At 46.2% G+C, this 16,480-nt stretch overlaps 1 protein-coding gene across 3 annotated transcripts in view; it reads left to right on the top strand.

The window, feature by feature from the left end:
* ATF3 (activating transcription factor 3) overlaps nucleotides 1-16,480 on the top strand; it is a 50,325-nt gene that overhangs the window by 22,416 nt on the left and 11,429 nt on the right. Inside the window, exon 1 of one of the 3 annotated variants that reach the window (XM_014538791.1) lies at nucleotides 15,762-15,982. The exons of 1 other annotated variant lie outside the window; for it this stretch is intronic. The gene's annotated coding sequence lies outside the window, so the exon portion shown is untranslated. Of the gene's footprint in view, nucleotides 1-15,761; nucleotides 15,983-16,480 lie in introns of those variants that run through there. One more of the 3 variants, XM_005865163.2, reaches the window with a different exon arrangement.

The raw sequence follows: 16,480 nt of genomic DNA, 5'->3' as shown, positions 1-16,480 counted from the left end.
GTCCCACTTCCAGAGATATTAAGATGGATCCAGCCTGATCTATCCATGGATAATAAGGCATTTAAAAATAAGTGCTCTTAAGTCTTTGTAAGTGATGTTAAGCATGTGTCTGTGTTTCTCTGTGCATATATTTATATCAATCACCATGCTCAGTCCTAGAACTGTCTTCTATTAGTCCCATAGATCCTCAATCCCCACTGTCCCTGCTTAATATGTGATGCTGAATGGCCACTCCCAGAATTCTTAAGCTTTCAGATTTCAAGATGCTTCCCTATTTGCAGTTAGTTTTTGAGTTGCCTATAAATGGGTACCCACTCAGAGCCACAGACAACTGCCTGAAAGGAATCCTCACCCACCTGCCTTGATATCCTGCCCTAATGACCATGCTTTCACAGAGAGTAAGTCTTCCTTCTGTCTAGTCTCACCCTCTTCCTGGAATTGAATTCCATTTCCTCTAATTTGAGGATCGGTGAGGCTGAACAGCAGCTGGCCAGCAGACCCTGCAGATGGGCCTGGAGAAATGACACACGAGGCTAAGGCATGTCCCAGGGAGCCTACATACTTCATGAACTTAATGAAATACTGGCAAGGACTAGAATATGCTTTATTATAACTTCCCAGCCTGGGTTCATTATTTTTCTTTCATAAGTAAATAAATATATATAGTAACATTTTAGAAGTAAATATTCAGAGAATATGAACTAAAAAACAACACCTAATTTTCCAAAGTTCAGAGTTAATGTTGTGCCTTTTTGTGTCTTTAATATTAGCAGAGACCAACTAGTGACTGACCGACTTAAAAAGTCAGGCTACCTCTTACACATTCTGCCTTATTAGGGAAGAAGGACAGAGGAGCCAGGAGGAAGAAGACAGCAAAAATAGTGGGGGAGAAGAGCCACAGATGAGGACGGTAGGAGGGAGGAGGAGAGCATGTGTCTATAAGTAGAAACAACAGGAGCCAAGATGCTAGATCAGTTATCCAGTAGAATAAAATATGAGCCATAAATGTGAGCCACAAATATAATTTTAAATTTCCTACTAATTACATTAATAAAATTAAAAGTAAATAAGTGACCTTCATTTTAATAATATATTTTATTTAACCCAATATATTCAAAATATCTCAACATGTAATTAATGTAAAAAGTATTAATGTGTTATTTTACTGTTTGGTGTTTTGTTGTTGTTGTTGTGTTGTTGTTGTTGTGTTGGGGTTTTTTTTGTGTTTTTTTTTTGTATTCAGTCTTCCAAATCTGGTTGTGTATTTTACACTGACAGCACAAGTCAATTTGGACTAGCCACAGTCAGGTGTTCAAAGGCCACAGGTGGTGGGTAGCTATACCTACCAGCATTGCTCTAGATCTTGGCAAAACTATTCAGACTCTTGTCTTAACTTCTAGTCAGTAAAATGGAGATAACCCTCCCTGCCCTGATTTTATGGTTGTGTGGAAAGCATAGGAATTAGTGGGTATGAATGTGCTTTGTATCCTGGAGCCCCTCACAGGTCCCTACCTCAGGAGAAAAAAGAGGGTGCTGCCAGCACCCATGAGCAGAATTAACCTATTGATTGCCAGGTCACCTGGACTTAGCATGTACCAAACTGAATGGAAGTGTGATAGGGGCTCACGGTCATCTCGATTTTACAGACCAGTTAAATGTCATAACAAAAAGCAGGGTAATGGAGGTGAGGCTGTCAACTGTTGTTCTGCAATCTACTATGACAATCATTTTATTTATTTAAAAAATGAAAGCCCATTTTAACCCTTTGCGGTCCAATTTTATTTTTGGAATTCAAACAGTCTGGTCCAAATTAATTGATGGGATTGAATGTTGAACCGGTTTGCGGTGTCGACCTCAGCCTCGACGCTGGACCTGCTCCTAGTGTCTGGTCGGTCGAGTCAGCCTCCACGTTGGACCGAAAAGGGTTAATACTATCCCAAGCACTAGGGCTAATAAGATGAGCAAAACAGACTGCTTGTTCCCAAAGAGCTCCCAGAACAGTGGGGAAACACAGACAAATAAGTGTGGTTCCCCTTGGACTTTTGTTTGCAAGTGTCAGAAAACCCACTTCAAAATGGCTTAAGCAAAAAGGGGGAATTAATGTCTCGTCTAACTGAAAAGTGCACAGTAAATGTGCCTCCCCCTTACCTCTAGCTCCATGTTGCAACCCCAGCAACATCTGTCTCCCCCACATTCAAGTCCAGCAGGGAAAGGAGAGAGCTGGTCTCCAGCAGCCCCAGCCAGATGCTCCCAGCAGTTGGGTGGCTCTGACTGGTTCTCAAGCCCATTCCTGGACCAATTGCTGTGGCCTATCGCATGGTTTGCTGTGACTAATCACCCAAGGCACAAAGACCAGGAATGTGAGGGGAATGGCTTTACCAGAGGAAAACTGGGAAACTGTTACCTGAATTAGGGTGGATAGATGCTGAATGGCCAAGAAACACTACCACTAAGAATTATAGGAACACAGAAAAGGTCTGACCAGGGCTGGCTTCCTGAGAGTATGGTCTGTGCAGTACCGCTCTTAAAAGGTTCCACACTTGGTTTAATCCTCTGTTGTTACCAGACTGAAATTCTTAATAATTTTTGTACAGGGATCCACATTTTTCTTTAAATTACAAATTACATAGCTAATCCCGGGTGTAACTAACATTCCATTACGTGCATGAGGAAGTGACTTTGGAACTGAATTGTCAAAGATAAAATAAAATAGCAACTGGAGAGGGCTGGGTGGGGGGAGGAGGAGGAAATTCCAGGCCTAGGGATCAGCAGAGACAAGGTAGCCAGGTGAAAAGGCTCAATGAGGAACCACTAGCGCCTCAAGTGGTTGGAGCTTAAAGTGCCCGTGGGGCGTGGCCCCACCTGAGATGGAAAGACTAGGCAGAGGAGGACCTGGTGTGTCAAGCCAGGAGGCTGGCACTCGAAATATTTTTTCAATGAATTAATAAATGCAAGTCAAGTGAGTTTCACAACATTAGAAAAACTACTTATTTTTTAAACTTATATTACTCCAAATCAGCATTACAAAATAACTGACCAGTTTTCCACCTTACTTTTCCACAGCAGACTAAGGCTAAATGTCACTGTGTAGTATTAGTGTCCACTGATCTTTATCATCAGCATGTTAGCAAAATTAACATTCCACCTCGGTGACTTCACCATCTAAATATTTATGAATCAGAGAGATGTTTCTAAGAACCTGTTTTCTGATTGTTTACTTTATAGCAATAATAGTGTGCTTTAATTACAAAGATGACATCTTAAAACTTAAATAGAACAAGCCTCAATTGTGTGGGAGTTCATCGCTTTGGTGATAAAAAAGAAACACAGACAGTGACTCAGGTGGAACGATGTTTCATTTTCATTTTGTGTTTCCTTTCGTTCGACATGTCAGGATATGTCGCAGAGGCAATGCAGAACTGTGCTGTGGGGAATCTGAAAGCTAAGACTAAGGCTTTATATGTCAGGATGAAAGTACACGGTCCCTATTCACCCAGCCTCTCCCTTTTCAAGGCCAACATGAAAGGAAAGAAAGATAGTGGATGATGACCTGGTAATGGCCCATATTTTGCACTGAAAATTTTTTAATCCTCACCTGAGGATATGTTTTAATGATTTTAGAGAGAGGGGAAGAGTGAGAGGGAAAGAGAGAGAGAGAGAGGAACATCAATTGGTTGCTTCCCATATGCGCTCCCACAGTATGGGCCTCCACTGGGGAATGAACCCACAATCTGGGTATGTGTCCTGGCTGGGACTGGAACCAGCAACCTTTCAGTGCACAGGAAGATGCTCCAATCAACTTGGCCATACCAGCGAGGGCTGCACCCAAATTCTTTAAAGGAATGTTAGAGAGACAAGACTGGTTCTTCTGAATTGAGAATCTCTTTGGTTTCCATCACAGCCTTGTTTCAATTTGAATTAAATGCAAGTGGAGAAATTAATGTTTGGGTACCTGCTAAGTGCTAGGTGTGCAGCCTTTGTCTGCTTTATTCATTCTTGTATTCCCAGCACCTTGAACAATGCCTGGCATGTAGTAAGCACTCAATAAATATTTGATAAGTAAATGAATTTATTCCTCACAGCAATCCTATGTGGCTGTGGCAACTTTTCAGATCAGGAAACAGAGACTTAGACTCCGTGCTGGAAATCCAGGGAAAGCAATGGCACGTCCAGCCAAGCTTGTCCAAGGCAGACAGAGACATGAGGCCACCTCGGTGACTAGCTTTCCTGTGACCAGGTAGATGTGTCTTCTGTAGAACCCTTGCTCAGTAGGGAATGACCACAGGAGAAAGAGGGCCCTTAAAGGATAACATCCCCACCATGACCACCAACATCATCAACATCACTGACCCTGGACACAGAGCTGAAAATCATAGAACGGAAGAGCTGTAAGGAATTTCAGAATTCATAATACTAGAAGCTTCCATTCGTGGATAATTTGTTATGTTTTGCCACTAAGTTAGACTACACTACACTACACTACACTACACACACACACACACATACCCGCCCCCCTTCCCCAGCTTCTCAACTTTGCAAGAAGGAACCTGAACCCAAGATTCTTATCATTTCCACTTACCCAATATTCTCAATTCTAGATGAGTACACTGGGTTTCTTTCTGTTTTGTTGATGTCAGTCAATTCTAGGTTTAGCAGGACAAAAATATCTGAGTGCATTGAGAAGAATCAGTCATCCCATTTCCCACCTTAGAAACTATTTTATTCTTTCCTATATCCCATCTCAGTTCTTGGTGCATGGTAGACATTCAATAAGTGCTTGACATAATTAAGCCAGGATTTGATTGCGATGGAATCTCTATCCTTAGTATTCTTTAGTGGGAGGACTGGGAAAAAGTAGGCAACTATACCCCTTTTAAAGGCATCAAGTAATATTAATTTTAACTTCATTATATTATCAAATTTATACTTTCATCTTTTAAGAATTAACATGCCCCATTAAAGAAAATTTTAGAAAATTCAGAAAATAGAGGAGAAAAAGAATCACCCACCCATATTTCCACCATCCAAACTGAAACACTTTTAATGTTTTATGGCAATTTTTCCTCTATTATGGATTTGCTGTTATTTATAATTTTTTATTGAGTTGTGATTGCTCTACACTTATAAGAAATATCTTGTCTTTTAAAACTTATATTATCCCCACAGCATTCCCTAAGTTATACGTTTTTTTTTGTAAACATCTTTTTAAACAGTGGCATAGCATGGAAAAACCAAACTCTTATTTACTTCGTCAGTTGTTAAATATGCCAGGCTAAGGACCATTGACTTATCCTGACTTCTTGGTAACTACTCCATTGCTTATTAACCACTTTCTCAGAAAGCTACCTGGGGTCAACATAATTTTTTTTTATTAAGACTAACTTTTTTTTAAAGAACAGTTTTAGGTTCAGAGCAAAATTGAGAGGCAGTGCAATATGTAGCCTTTTCAGATTGGTTTCTTTCACTTACTAACATGCATTTAAGTTTCCTCCATGTCTTTTCATGGCTTGATAGCTCATTTCTTTTTAGTGCTGAATAACAGTCCATTGTCTGGATGTACCACAGCTATCCATTCATCTACTGAAGGACATCTTGGTTACTTCCTGCTATAAATATACACGTGTAGGGTTTTGTGTGGGCATGTTTTCATTTCCTTTAGGTAAATACTAATGGGGCATGCTTGCTGGGTTGTGTGGCAATAGTGTGTTTACATGAAACTGCTACACTGTCTTCCAAAGTGCCTGCTGCACCATTTTGCATTCCCATCAGCAATGAATGAGAGTTCCTGTTGCTCCACATTCTTGCCAGCATTTGGTGTTGTCAGTGATCTGGGTTTTTGGCCATTCTAATAGGTGTGTAGTTATGCCTTACTGTTGTTTTAATTTGCATTTTTGTAATGACTTACAATGTGGAACATCTTTTCACAGGAGTATATGCCATCTATATATCTTCTTTGGTGGGATGTCTGTTACTGTTTTTGGACCATTTTTTAAATAGATTTGTTTTCTTATTGTTTAGTTAGGGTCAACATTACTGTCAAAAAGTCTGAGGGAAACCATAGGTGGTAATTAACAGTGAGTTTTCAATAATCTAGAACAGGCTACATTGAGTCCTAGCAACTGGCCTGGCTACCCCCCCCCTTCTCTGCCCTCTCTCGTCTGAGTCTGTTACTTTGATGTCCCCAACATGCTGATGCCCAGGGGCCATTCTCTTCTTTGACATCCTACTGCTAACTTCCGTGTTTGTCCCCACATAAACCAATTAGTTTCCTTCAGCCCCTAGTCCATACCATACTAACTAGCCCTCTCCCCACCCTGCTCTCAACTCTTCCCTATAACACCTTGCGGTAGGGGACCCCTACACCCTCCATCTGTCCTGACACTAAGCTCGTACCAAAATCTAAAGGTGGCCACCTGGAACTTTCCCCAAAATCATCCCATTCTGTTCACCTCGCTGCCTCAGGACAGGCAGCACTGCTTCACTCCCAAAGTCTACCAGGCTCCTGCTTAGGGCACTGGTAAAGTAGGGACAGCACCCCTCTAAAATGAAAGGGGCTCAGCTTTAATGAGGAATCTTAAATTTTGCAATGACAAGATCTAGGGGAAACCACAATTTTACTTTCAACATATAAGAGCATTGTGTCTTGTGGATAATTTTATTTTGATTGGAAGACATGTGAGATTGAACCACCATCTTCTCAGTTCATCTGGCCTTCAGTTACCCCACCTGACCATTGTTGCAGCTTCCTGAGCCTCTGCTGGCATCCTCCTGTCCCATCCAGTCCACCCTCAGCCCTGCACCGGCAATCTTCCTGAACATCTACTGTGTCCACCCACTGCCCAAAGATCCTGTGACCCATCTCTTTGCTTTGTCCCTGGGACACAATCCAAACTGGTTATTCCAACCTTCAAGGTCTATCACAGTCTGGCCCCGCCCTCCTGGCCGCAGGAACTTACTCAACACCCTCTCCCCTCCACACATACTCCTGCTCAGCAGCTGCCTCACCATTCTGCAAATGTGCTACAGGTTTTCACAATTCTATATCTTATTCATTGCATGCACATTTATGTGGGCTTAGTATGTACCTGGAATGGTTCAAGGAGCTGGAATAAGCATAGAGATTAACAGGGCACAGCCCCTGTCTTCCTGGCACCCGTAGCCTCTGCATTTGCCTCTCTCTATGCCTGGAATGCCTCCCCTCCTCTTCTGTCCATAATATGCTCAGCCTTCAACCTCCAACTCAAAAGTCACTTTGTCCATCAGCCTTTGCCAGCTCTCCTGGGAAGAGCCTTCCTGACCCACTTTAGCCCTTATTACATCAGCCTGTAACTATCTGTTGTCAAAGGCTGTCACTGCATGAGCTGTGAGCACCTGCAGGGCAGGGAAGCATCACTGTGTATCTGCAGCTCCCTGACACAGTACCCAGCACATAGTAGGTGCTCATTAAATGTTTGCTGAATAAATACATGGCTATCAAACACCTACTATGTGCTAGATACAATTCCACACATGTTAATTTGAGACCTAAACAAGATTTCAAACTCCTCAAGGGCGAGGGATGCTCTTAGATTGTCCTTGTAACTCCCAATATGGCTAAACAGGCTGCTGAGATCAGGATCTGGCAATAGCACACCATTTTAGGAATTGACTTACAGGTATAAACTCACAGTGACTCACTCCACCCTCAGCCACTCCAGTTTCAAGTACAAGCTCATCATCAGATGATTTCAGTTCATCATATTTTGGGAAACAGAATAAAAATCCAAAAAGCCCTACTCAGTTTACTCAGTCAATAGCAAGGCTTATGTTTGTGGTTAAAGCAAATTATGGAGTAATTGCAAATTTGGCAGATGGGCACAAGGATCTAGAATTTGTCAAGTGGCCATCTTCTGGGACTTCAGGTGTATGAATTTTCTGGTAATGTCAACTCTAGAACGTTCCATGCACTCAAGAAGACTTTGGTAAAGCAGGGGTGCCCATTTTCAACAGGAGTGGGAGGGGGACAAGGCTAAAAAAGAAACACATGTAAAGCTCTCTAGGCTCCGGTTAACTTAACAGAACTTTTTAAGTAAAGCAGACCTGGGTTTGAATCAAATGCCTATGAGCAATTTTCTTAGCCTTTCTGAGCTTTGGTTTCCTCATCTGCAAAACTGAAATAATAATACCCACCTCTCGGGGTTATTATAAGGATGAAATAAGATACTTGGCATTTTTTAAAAGTGCTTTCCATTGTGCCTGGCATGTAGTATGTGCTTGGTAAATAGTAATTACTAATATGACTTGGCTTCACATTGATTTTTTAAAAATTTGTTTTAAAATCAATCAGTAAATCAGTCTGAGAGAGAGAGCTTTCCATTGGGGCTCAGGCATTTCTGATGTATGAGGGTTCTTTGTGACTTGTTAGCTTCAAGGGTAAGGCATAATGAAGGGAAAAGGTAACATTTATTGATTATCTCCTACATAGAGGACTTGAGGGTGCATCCACTGTCCTATCACCTTGTAAGATAGATGTCTTCATTTTACAAGAGAAACCGAGGTTTCAGGACTCACTCAAAGCCAAATAGGAGCTGGCAGTGTGGGGAACTGAACTCAGTTCTATCTGAGTGCAGACGTCCAGGTTCTTTCTGCCATCCTACCCCTCCACCACTCACCTTTTCAGCTCCAGCAATGCTATGCATGTCTAGCCACCAGCCCCTGAAATGCTGTCAGTCGCTCTTCCAATCAGCTCTTCTTCACCTTGGCCCCAATCTTGGTAAATGGAGCATCTCCTGGGGCAAAGGGAAAAATGGGTGCTCAGAAATCTGGCTGCTAAGGTTCCTTTTAGTGTAAGAATTTATGATTCTGAGTCCATAGAGAGCCACTTTTCCTCTCTGAGCTCAATAACCCCACCCATTAAATGAGGACACTGAGCCACATCAGAGCATCCCAAGTTTCCCATGAGTACTTGCTGAGAAGCAGTAGGGCTTGTGGTTAAGCACCCAGACTCGGGGGACCAGACTGCCTGAGCTTGATTCCTGCTCTGCTGCTTCCTAGCTGTGTAACTTCTGGCAGTTATTTGCCCTCTCTGTGCCTTAATTTCCTCATCTATAAAATGGAGATGTCCACAGTACTTACCTCATAGAGTTGTTGTGAGGATTAAAGACATTAACTATATGTAAAGGGCATAGCCCACAGTCTGGACACAGTGAGTATTACACTTACTAGTAGAGGCAGAAGACAGGGAACCATTCCCCCTAGGGTCCCAGAAGTATAACTTTCATATATATAATTTATTTCAGAAATTAAGGGAGAGAGAGAAACATCAATGATGAGAGAGAATCATTGATTGGCTGCCTCCTGTAAGCCCTACACTGGGGATGGAGCCAACAACCTGGGCATGTGCCCTAACAGAGAATTGAACCGTAACCTCCTGGTTCATAAGTCAATGCTTAACCACTGAGCCACCTAGGCCAGGCCAGAAGTATAACTTTTGGTGGCCCATTCCAAGCCCAAAATGTATTTGATATATTTTTCCTTTCCTTAAAAAGGAAATGTGATATATATCCATACTTGTTTACTTAAGGCAATATTTAAAACACTGGTTAAGACAGACACTCCAGCAAGATCCCCTGTGCACCTCCCGGCTCTAGTGCTCTTTGGTGCTCTCATGCACATGCTCACTCGCAGTTTGATGGCAGTCGATGACTTCCAGGGCCCTTTCAGCTCTGGTGTCTTACAGTTCAGAGAGTCAGCACCACCAGATTCCAGGAACCTGCTCCCGTGGCTGCCTACCTTGTATCACCCATGCCACCCATGCGCCCCAGCTGGCATAGCAATTTCTGAGCTGAGGTGTTACCCGAGATCCAGTAAGCATGTTACCGGAAGGCGCGGGCAGAATCATTGTGCCAGCTCTTCTGCCTCAGTACCAATCACCATGGTACAGCCGGGATTTTCTGTTTTAAGGAGGATGAAGAGAAAATAAGGGGTTGGGGTGGGAAAGTAGATAGGGGAAGGGGTAAAGGTGAAGCTCTGTGGGGGAAAGTGCCTGCAGGATATTTTTATTTGGATGTTAGGAAACAAGGAAAAGGTACAGGTAGTCACAATCATTGAGGGACCTTCCATTTTCCATTGTGCCCTGTGTAGCACTGAAGATAGAAATCAAGACCTGTTCTCTAATCCCTGCCTGGGGTGCTCTTAAAAAGCAATTCGGGCAATGATAAAATTTGATACCTGCTCTTCCATAATAAAGATTTAAATTTATATAACACTCTAGCAAAATATTGGCAACACCTAAACGCTAAAAGTAGGAAAATGATTGAGTAAATCATACCACCTCTATTGGCCATTAAAAATTATGGTAATAAAAGTCAGGATAGTGGTTACCTCTGGGAGGTGGAGAGAGGCAGATGTGATCAGAAATGGTCACAGAAAGGCTTCTAAGTACTGGTGGTGGTCTATTTCTGAACTTGAGTGGTGGGTTCTTGATGTTGGTTTTATCATTTAAATCTATAATCCTCTGTACATATGCTACATTTCACAGTAATATGACAAAAGAGTGTTGAGAAGAAACATGATGGTAATTAAGACTACATACAATTCAGAATAATAAGCAAAAGAGCAAATTTCAAAGTTGCATGCAATCTCAAATCATAACTCTAAAAATCATATGCATGAGAAGACTGGAGGGAACACACCAACATGCTAATAGTGTTGAGATTAGGGGTAATTTTTTTCTCTTGCCTATTTCCCAATTTTCATAACGGGAAAAAAAATTATACTAAGAAAAGCTCTCCCAAAAGAATCTTTAAAAGTATGCTTCTTTTAATTATTTTCAAATCGCTTTTACATCTGTTATCTCATTGATTCTTACAACAATCCTTTGGACAGAGTTGATATTAAATAGTCCTATTTTAAACATAGATGAAGTGTTTATGATTTATGGAAGCCACTCGGTTGACTAGAGGGAAACCTCCCAGTGGGTCCCAGGTCTCCTGATTCCTGCTAATATTCTGGTTGTTGGGAGTCCATCTTCGGTACCCAGGGCTCCAGGATCCCCACACTTAAATGCGAGTAGCTGCTACCTTGGCTTTGGTCCTCTGTCCAAGGTGGATGTCTATGGCTGTTGAAGATTGATTACACATAAAAAAGGTCCCAACAATGCAATCCCTGCTTGGGGGCTCTTACACTCTCTTCTCTAATAAGGCACTAAGTTCAGGGGCTAATTTTCTTGGAAGTGTTGAGAGATTGAGAGAGAGAGGGAGTAGGTTGTCAGGATGATAGGCTGTGTTTGAGAATCAAGTTAGACAATATTTCTCTAGCTTTTTGGAGGGGAAAAGAGATTATGGAAATGGGTCTGTCATTGTGCAATTCAGTGCCTCCCCCCTGACACCTTCTCTCCCTCCAACTCTGTTAGGATAGATTGCCAGGGTTTTTCAGGATGGCTCTACAGAAAGAAGCTCAGCCCAGGGCTCCTCATTTCCAAGGGGGGAATGTCCTGCTCAAGAATACCAAAGGCAGAACCCTACCGAAACCCAAATCTCCTGCTCCCAGCCCAGGACATTTTGCATGGGTCATTGGTCCTCCATGCACTGAGGAGAGCCCCTGAATTACTAGAGTTGCTGAGGGTGGAGAACAGGGATCATGCTCATTGGTTTCTGTGTGTGGAGTCGTATCCCCAAGCCCCTGAAGATGACCATTCCATTGACTTCATCTACAATTGTTTGTCACAGACTAGCGGATAGAGTGGGCTCTGGGAGAGATTCAGGGGTATCCCCAGAAAGCCCTCCTTGATTCATAATTAAGGACACCATCACTGAGGACCAGCTGTGTGCCCCATCCTCATGAAGCCTTCCAACAAACTTACGTGTTTGATACTGTTATTGGTGCTCTGTTTGAGCTAAGGAAACTTAAGCCAGAATGCGAGATGACTTATGCAAGGTGACACAGCCACTTCCACACTTCAAAGCCCATTATGCAATCCTTCCCCGTGTTTCCTAAAGAGGCCCATTTTGTAGACTCTGAAGTTAGTAATACCAACTATTCAAATTGAGTTTAAGTGTGGGCTTTGGAAAACAGAATAGAAAAGAAAATGTACCCTACACTTTCTTTTTTTAAAAAAAAATAGATTCTTATTGATTTCAGAGAGGAAGGGGTGGGGAGGGGGGGGGGGGGGGGAGGAGAGGGAGGGAGAGAGAGAGAGAGAATCAATGATGACAATCATTGATTGGCTGCCTCCTGCATGCCCCACACTGGGATGGAGAGCCCAGTGTGGCCCGGGCATGTGCCCTGACCAGGAATCAAACTGTGACTTCCTGGTTCCTAGGTCCACACTCAACCACTGAGCCACACGGGCCGGGCTACCCCACACTTTCTGAGGTGAAATGTGTTGAGCCATGAGGACTGACTTACTGCTAGTGCCTGACTAACTTTAACTTGTGTTTAATGTGCCTCTCCAGAGCTCTGTGAGTAATACAATCTTGGGGTTTGAAGAAGAGTAATGGGGTGGGGGGAGGAGTGGAAAGAAACTGTTCCCTGGACTAAGAAACTGCTAAAATCTTTAAATATCTCTGGACTTTTTTTTTTTTTTGGCTCCCTGCAATGTTTGGTGTTTAGATTCGGTTGCCACGAGTGGGCTGTTTTTAGCTGCCTAGTTCCAACCCCTCCCCTTTTAACATTTTTCCCTTCCTTTTGCACATGCCCCAACATGAAGTTTCCAGTTCTTATCTCACTCGGCAAAACATACTAAGGCTGGTCTGAATGTGGATTCCCCAGGCGGTTCTCCAGCATGAAACCTCAACAATATTCAAGTCTCTGCTTCACCCTCTTTCACTGAGGATTAACCCCTGAAATAACCAAAGCCAGGGCTTCCTTCTCCGGAGGCAGCGACTCTTTGCCTTTGTGTAGAGAAGCATTGTGGTCTGGGGAGCTATTCTTGCCCCTCCTCTACACGGTGCGGTGCGGAGGGTGCACACAGGACTAAATCAGGGTAAACTGAGGGCGCAGATACTGTTCACCCCTCAGCGATACAGACCTTGGGGCGCTTCCTTTCCACTTTCCCAGTCCGCCATTGGACAGGCATTTCACAGCTCTCCGGAGGGCTGGGGGCAGGGAGGCAGGCAGGCGTCTTTTCTGTTTTTCTTAGATAAGAGTTTCATTCACAAGGGGGTGGACTAACTTCTGTGTCTAGATTCTTATCGCTTTTAGAGTTTCAGTGGGAAAGCTGGCAGAGAAAGCAGCCTCAGACTTCTGTGACTAGCTGGCCGCATTTCTATCCAGGTGTGACTTGAAGATTCAAAAACAAGAATTATTAGAATGAAACAAGACTCCTAAGAGGAACAGGAGGCACTATGGTAACAAAAACAAACCGCAGAGGCTGCGGACTTCTCCGTCTTCATTTCCCTCCTCTTGCACTGGTTTGCGCAGGCTGGTCTGGCTGTTGTGTATCCGACTCCTGAAGTTGTATTTCCCCTACAGGACTGGACTCCACCTCCATACATCTGACTTGGGTGTATGAGTGGCTCAGAGTTTAAAATGTAAACTGGTTAAAGATTTCACAGAGGAACAGAAGGGGAAAGCTCTCATGTGTCCTCCCCCATCTCATTTCTCTTTATAATGGTGTCTTTTATCCCAGGCAGTAGATAAGTAAACCCAATAAATAGAGAGTCCCAAATACCTTTCATTTAAATGGGCAAACGCCTTTCATTCGAATCTAGTTTACCTGTCCGCCTGGAGTTTACCAGCCAACGCAACGCGTTGGCGGGAGGGCGGGCCTGGGGCTGTGGGGCGCTGAGTGCGGGAGGGGGCTGGGTGTGGAGGGTGTGGCCGGGAGAGCCGTTACCATGGAGAAAAGTAAAGCAAAACAATCGCCCAGTGCTTCCCGCGCGACACAGCTGTAAACCCTATCCTGTCCCGAACAACATTCTCGGGGATCCTGCGGGGAACCCCGGGGTTCCAGGTCGGGCCGGGGACAGAAGGAATTTCCGAGGTCGCCCTCGGCGTGTCCTGAGCCCGAAACTTGGGGTCCGTGGCGCGGGGGTGGGGGGCGATGTTCTGGGTGAGGCTGGGGTTAGGAAGAGGAAGCCGGATGCGGGACTCAGTTACCTGCAGCTCTGAGGGTCTCTGCCCCAGGCTGTTGGAAAATGGGAGGGGCCGGAGAAAGAGACACAGATACCGTGTGTGTGTGTGTGTGTGTGTGTGTGTGTGTGTGTGTGTAAGGGGGTGAGGGAGAGAGCGAGCGAGACAGGCTGACGGGACCCTCCATCACCACCTTAAGAGCAGAAGACTGCAGGTGCGTGGGGTGGGGCTGCGAGCGAGCGAGACCCTTCTGGTTCTCACCCCAAATTACCAAACTTGGACCTTCGCTCGCCTCTCTTCCAAGAGGCAGCTGGAAGCAGTTGCTTCTGCCCCCGGCTGTGCCCCCACACCCCACGGGCACGCATGGGTCTCCCTCCCTGGCAGGTTCAAAAACAGCGAGGGGCACACTCGCTTCCACATATATGCGTCCATGGGCCGGCGAGACAGCTAAGGTCGGGGAATCCGAACCAAGGAGTCATTTTAAGGTTCAAATCCATTTCTGCTGAAGCCTCGGCTGGGACCTGGGTTCACGGGACACCGCCTCTCCCGTCACACTCGGGGGCGGAAGGGATTTCTGCTCCAGGGCCTCATTTCCGCAGCTGTCCGCGCGTCCCCAGTCCCCGCGGTCCGGTCCCAGCCCAATCGCTCTGGGCGCGACAAAATACGTGAAAGCCCAAGACCGCTTTCCCTAAGCACCTAAATAAGACCAACGCACCTTATCTTTCCTCCTCTCCCTGGCCTCGAGGCTTCAGCCCCACTCTGAGTCCCTCTCTGGGTTGCCTCTGATTTCTCCAGCTCTCATCTTTCCATGGTCATTTTCATTTCACTATCAATTTCAAACGCTTGTGGTTTTTTAAAGAAAAAAAAGAATCCTAACCCTTAAGGTCCTATTTGCCCTCGCCGGGGGTCGGGTTCCCAACCCGCCTCGGGGCTGTTCCATTTGCCCTGGGTGGTGTGCGACGAGGCTTCGAGCCCACCGTGCCCGCCGAGCACTGCACTCCGCTCTGGGTTAACCCGCCAACTTCTCGCGGTCCCAGCCGCGGAGGTCACCCACGGCGGGTAACGGTGTGGGTTCGCTGTTGGTGCCTCTGGGCACCTCTCTGGCAAAAGAGGCTAACCCTACAGTTCTTACCCCGCCCCCTACGTGGAAGGAGGCGTTTGGCGGGGGAGGGGATATTTTCCCGAAGCTCCAGAAAATGATCACTCATTTTAGAGAAAGGATGTGCCTGCTTCCCAGCTTCACCTCGACTGGACTGCGGCCAAGATCCACCTCACGCCGTCCCCCCCTCACCTCTCCCTTCTCCTCCCTCCGTCCCCCCACCTAGCGGAGGGAGAGATGCCAGCGCGGTGGAGTCATGCAGCTGGCTTGGGAACCATTGGCTCATGCCTGGAACACGCAGCAGCGAGTACGCACATCTGGCGGCCAGCCCGAGCGACTCCTGTCCTGATATGGAGAGAGAGGGCGGGAAGGTTTGTGTCCTAGCGCGCGAGTCCGGAGGACGCTCTCGGGCCGGCTCCTCCCCGTGCTTGCATCACCAGTCCCCACCTCTCCCCCCCACCACCTCCACTTTGGCCCCTCCTCCAGCCCCCTCCCTTGCCCGGTCTAGTTCGGCTGGTTCTCGGGGAAAGCTATTAATAGCATTACATCAGCCTGGGACTGGAGTATAATCTGGCTCGGCGCCAGCCAGAGGGCTATAAAAGGGGTGATGCAACGCACTCCCAGCCACAGTCGCACGCAGCGAGGCGGGCACTACACAGCACTCTCCCCGTCGCTGCCCCAGCGGACCCGTCTGCCCGCGCGCCGGCCGTGCGCTCCGGGTGTTCGCCCGACAGCCCCACCGACAGGCAGTCCGACCCCGTCCCGACCCCGCCCGCCCTCCGGACCCTGGCCGCTCCGATTGGAGACCAGAGGTGAGCGCTTGGAAGTCGAGTGAGTGAGCCGGAGAGGGTGGCTCGCTTTCATTCCCTTTGCGCCCCTATAGTAACTAGTCCCGCGCCCCCTGGGCCCAGCCCCGACCGCGCCCCCAGCCTCCGGCTTCTAAAGAACTCTGGCCGAACTTTTCCCAGCCACCGCTGCTCTTCGGCGCTTCAGAAAGTTTTTCGTCAAGAACTTTCTCTTTTGACTTGGGGCGCAAAGGGTTCCTGTTGATAGAGAGGTGGGGCTTCTGCTTCTCGGCTAGGCTGGGAACACCGCTCCTCTCCGCCTCGGCGCTTTCCCACCCCTCTGGGAGCAGGCGTGAGGAGGTGTGCTGCGCACGGGTGTCCGAGGCTCTTCAGCTCGCTGTTCGCTCCATCCCTCGCTTGGTGCCGTGGTACTGGCACTCCCGATCTCAGCCTTCCCGAGATCCGCAGAGCGGCACGGAAGCTGGGGGCTCACGGCAGGGCTGCCCCAGGAGCCGAACGGAATGAATGGAACCGAACCGAGGAA

This window comes from Myotis brandtii, unplaced genomic scaffold (genome assembly GCF_000412655.1).
Source record: "Myotis brandtii unplaced genomic scaffold, ASM41265v1 scaffold197, whole genome shotgun sequence".
Lineage (NCBI taxonomy): Eukaryota > Metazoa > Chordata > Mammalia > Chiroptera > Vespertilionidae > Myotis > Myotis brandtii.
Note: the sequence above shows the minus strand (reverse complement) of the source record. Positions and strands in the feature narration are given on the sequence as shown.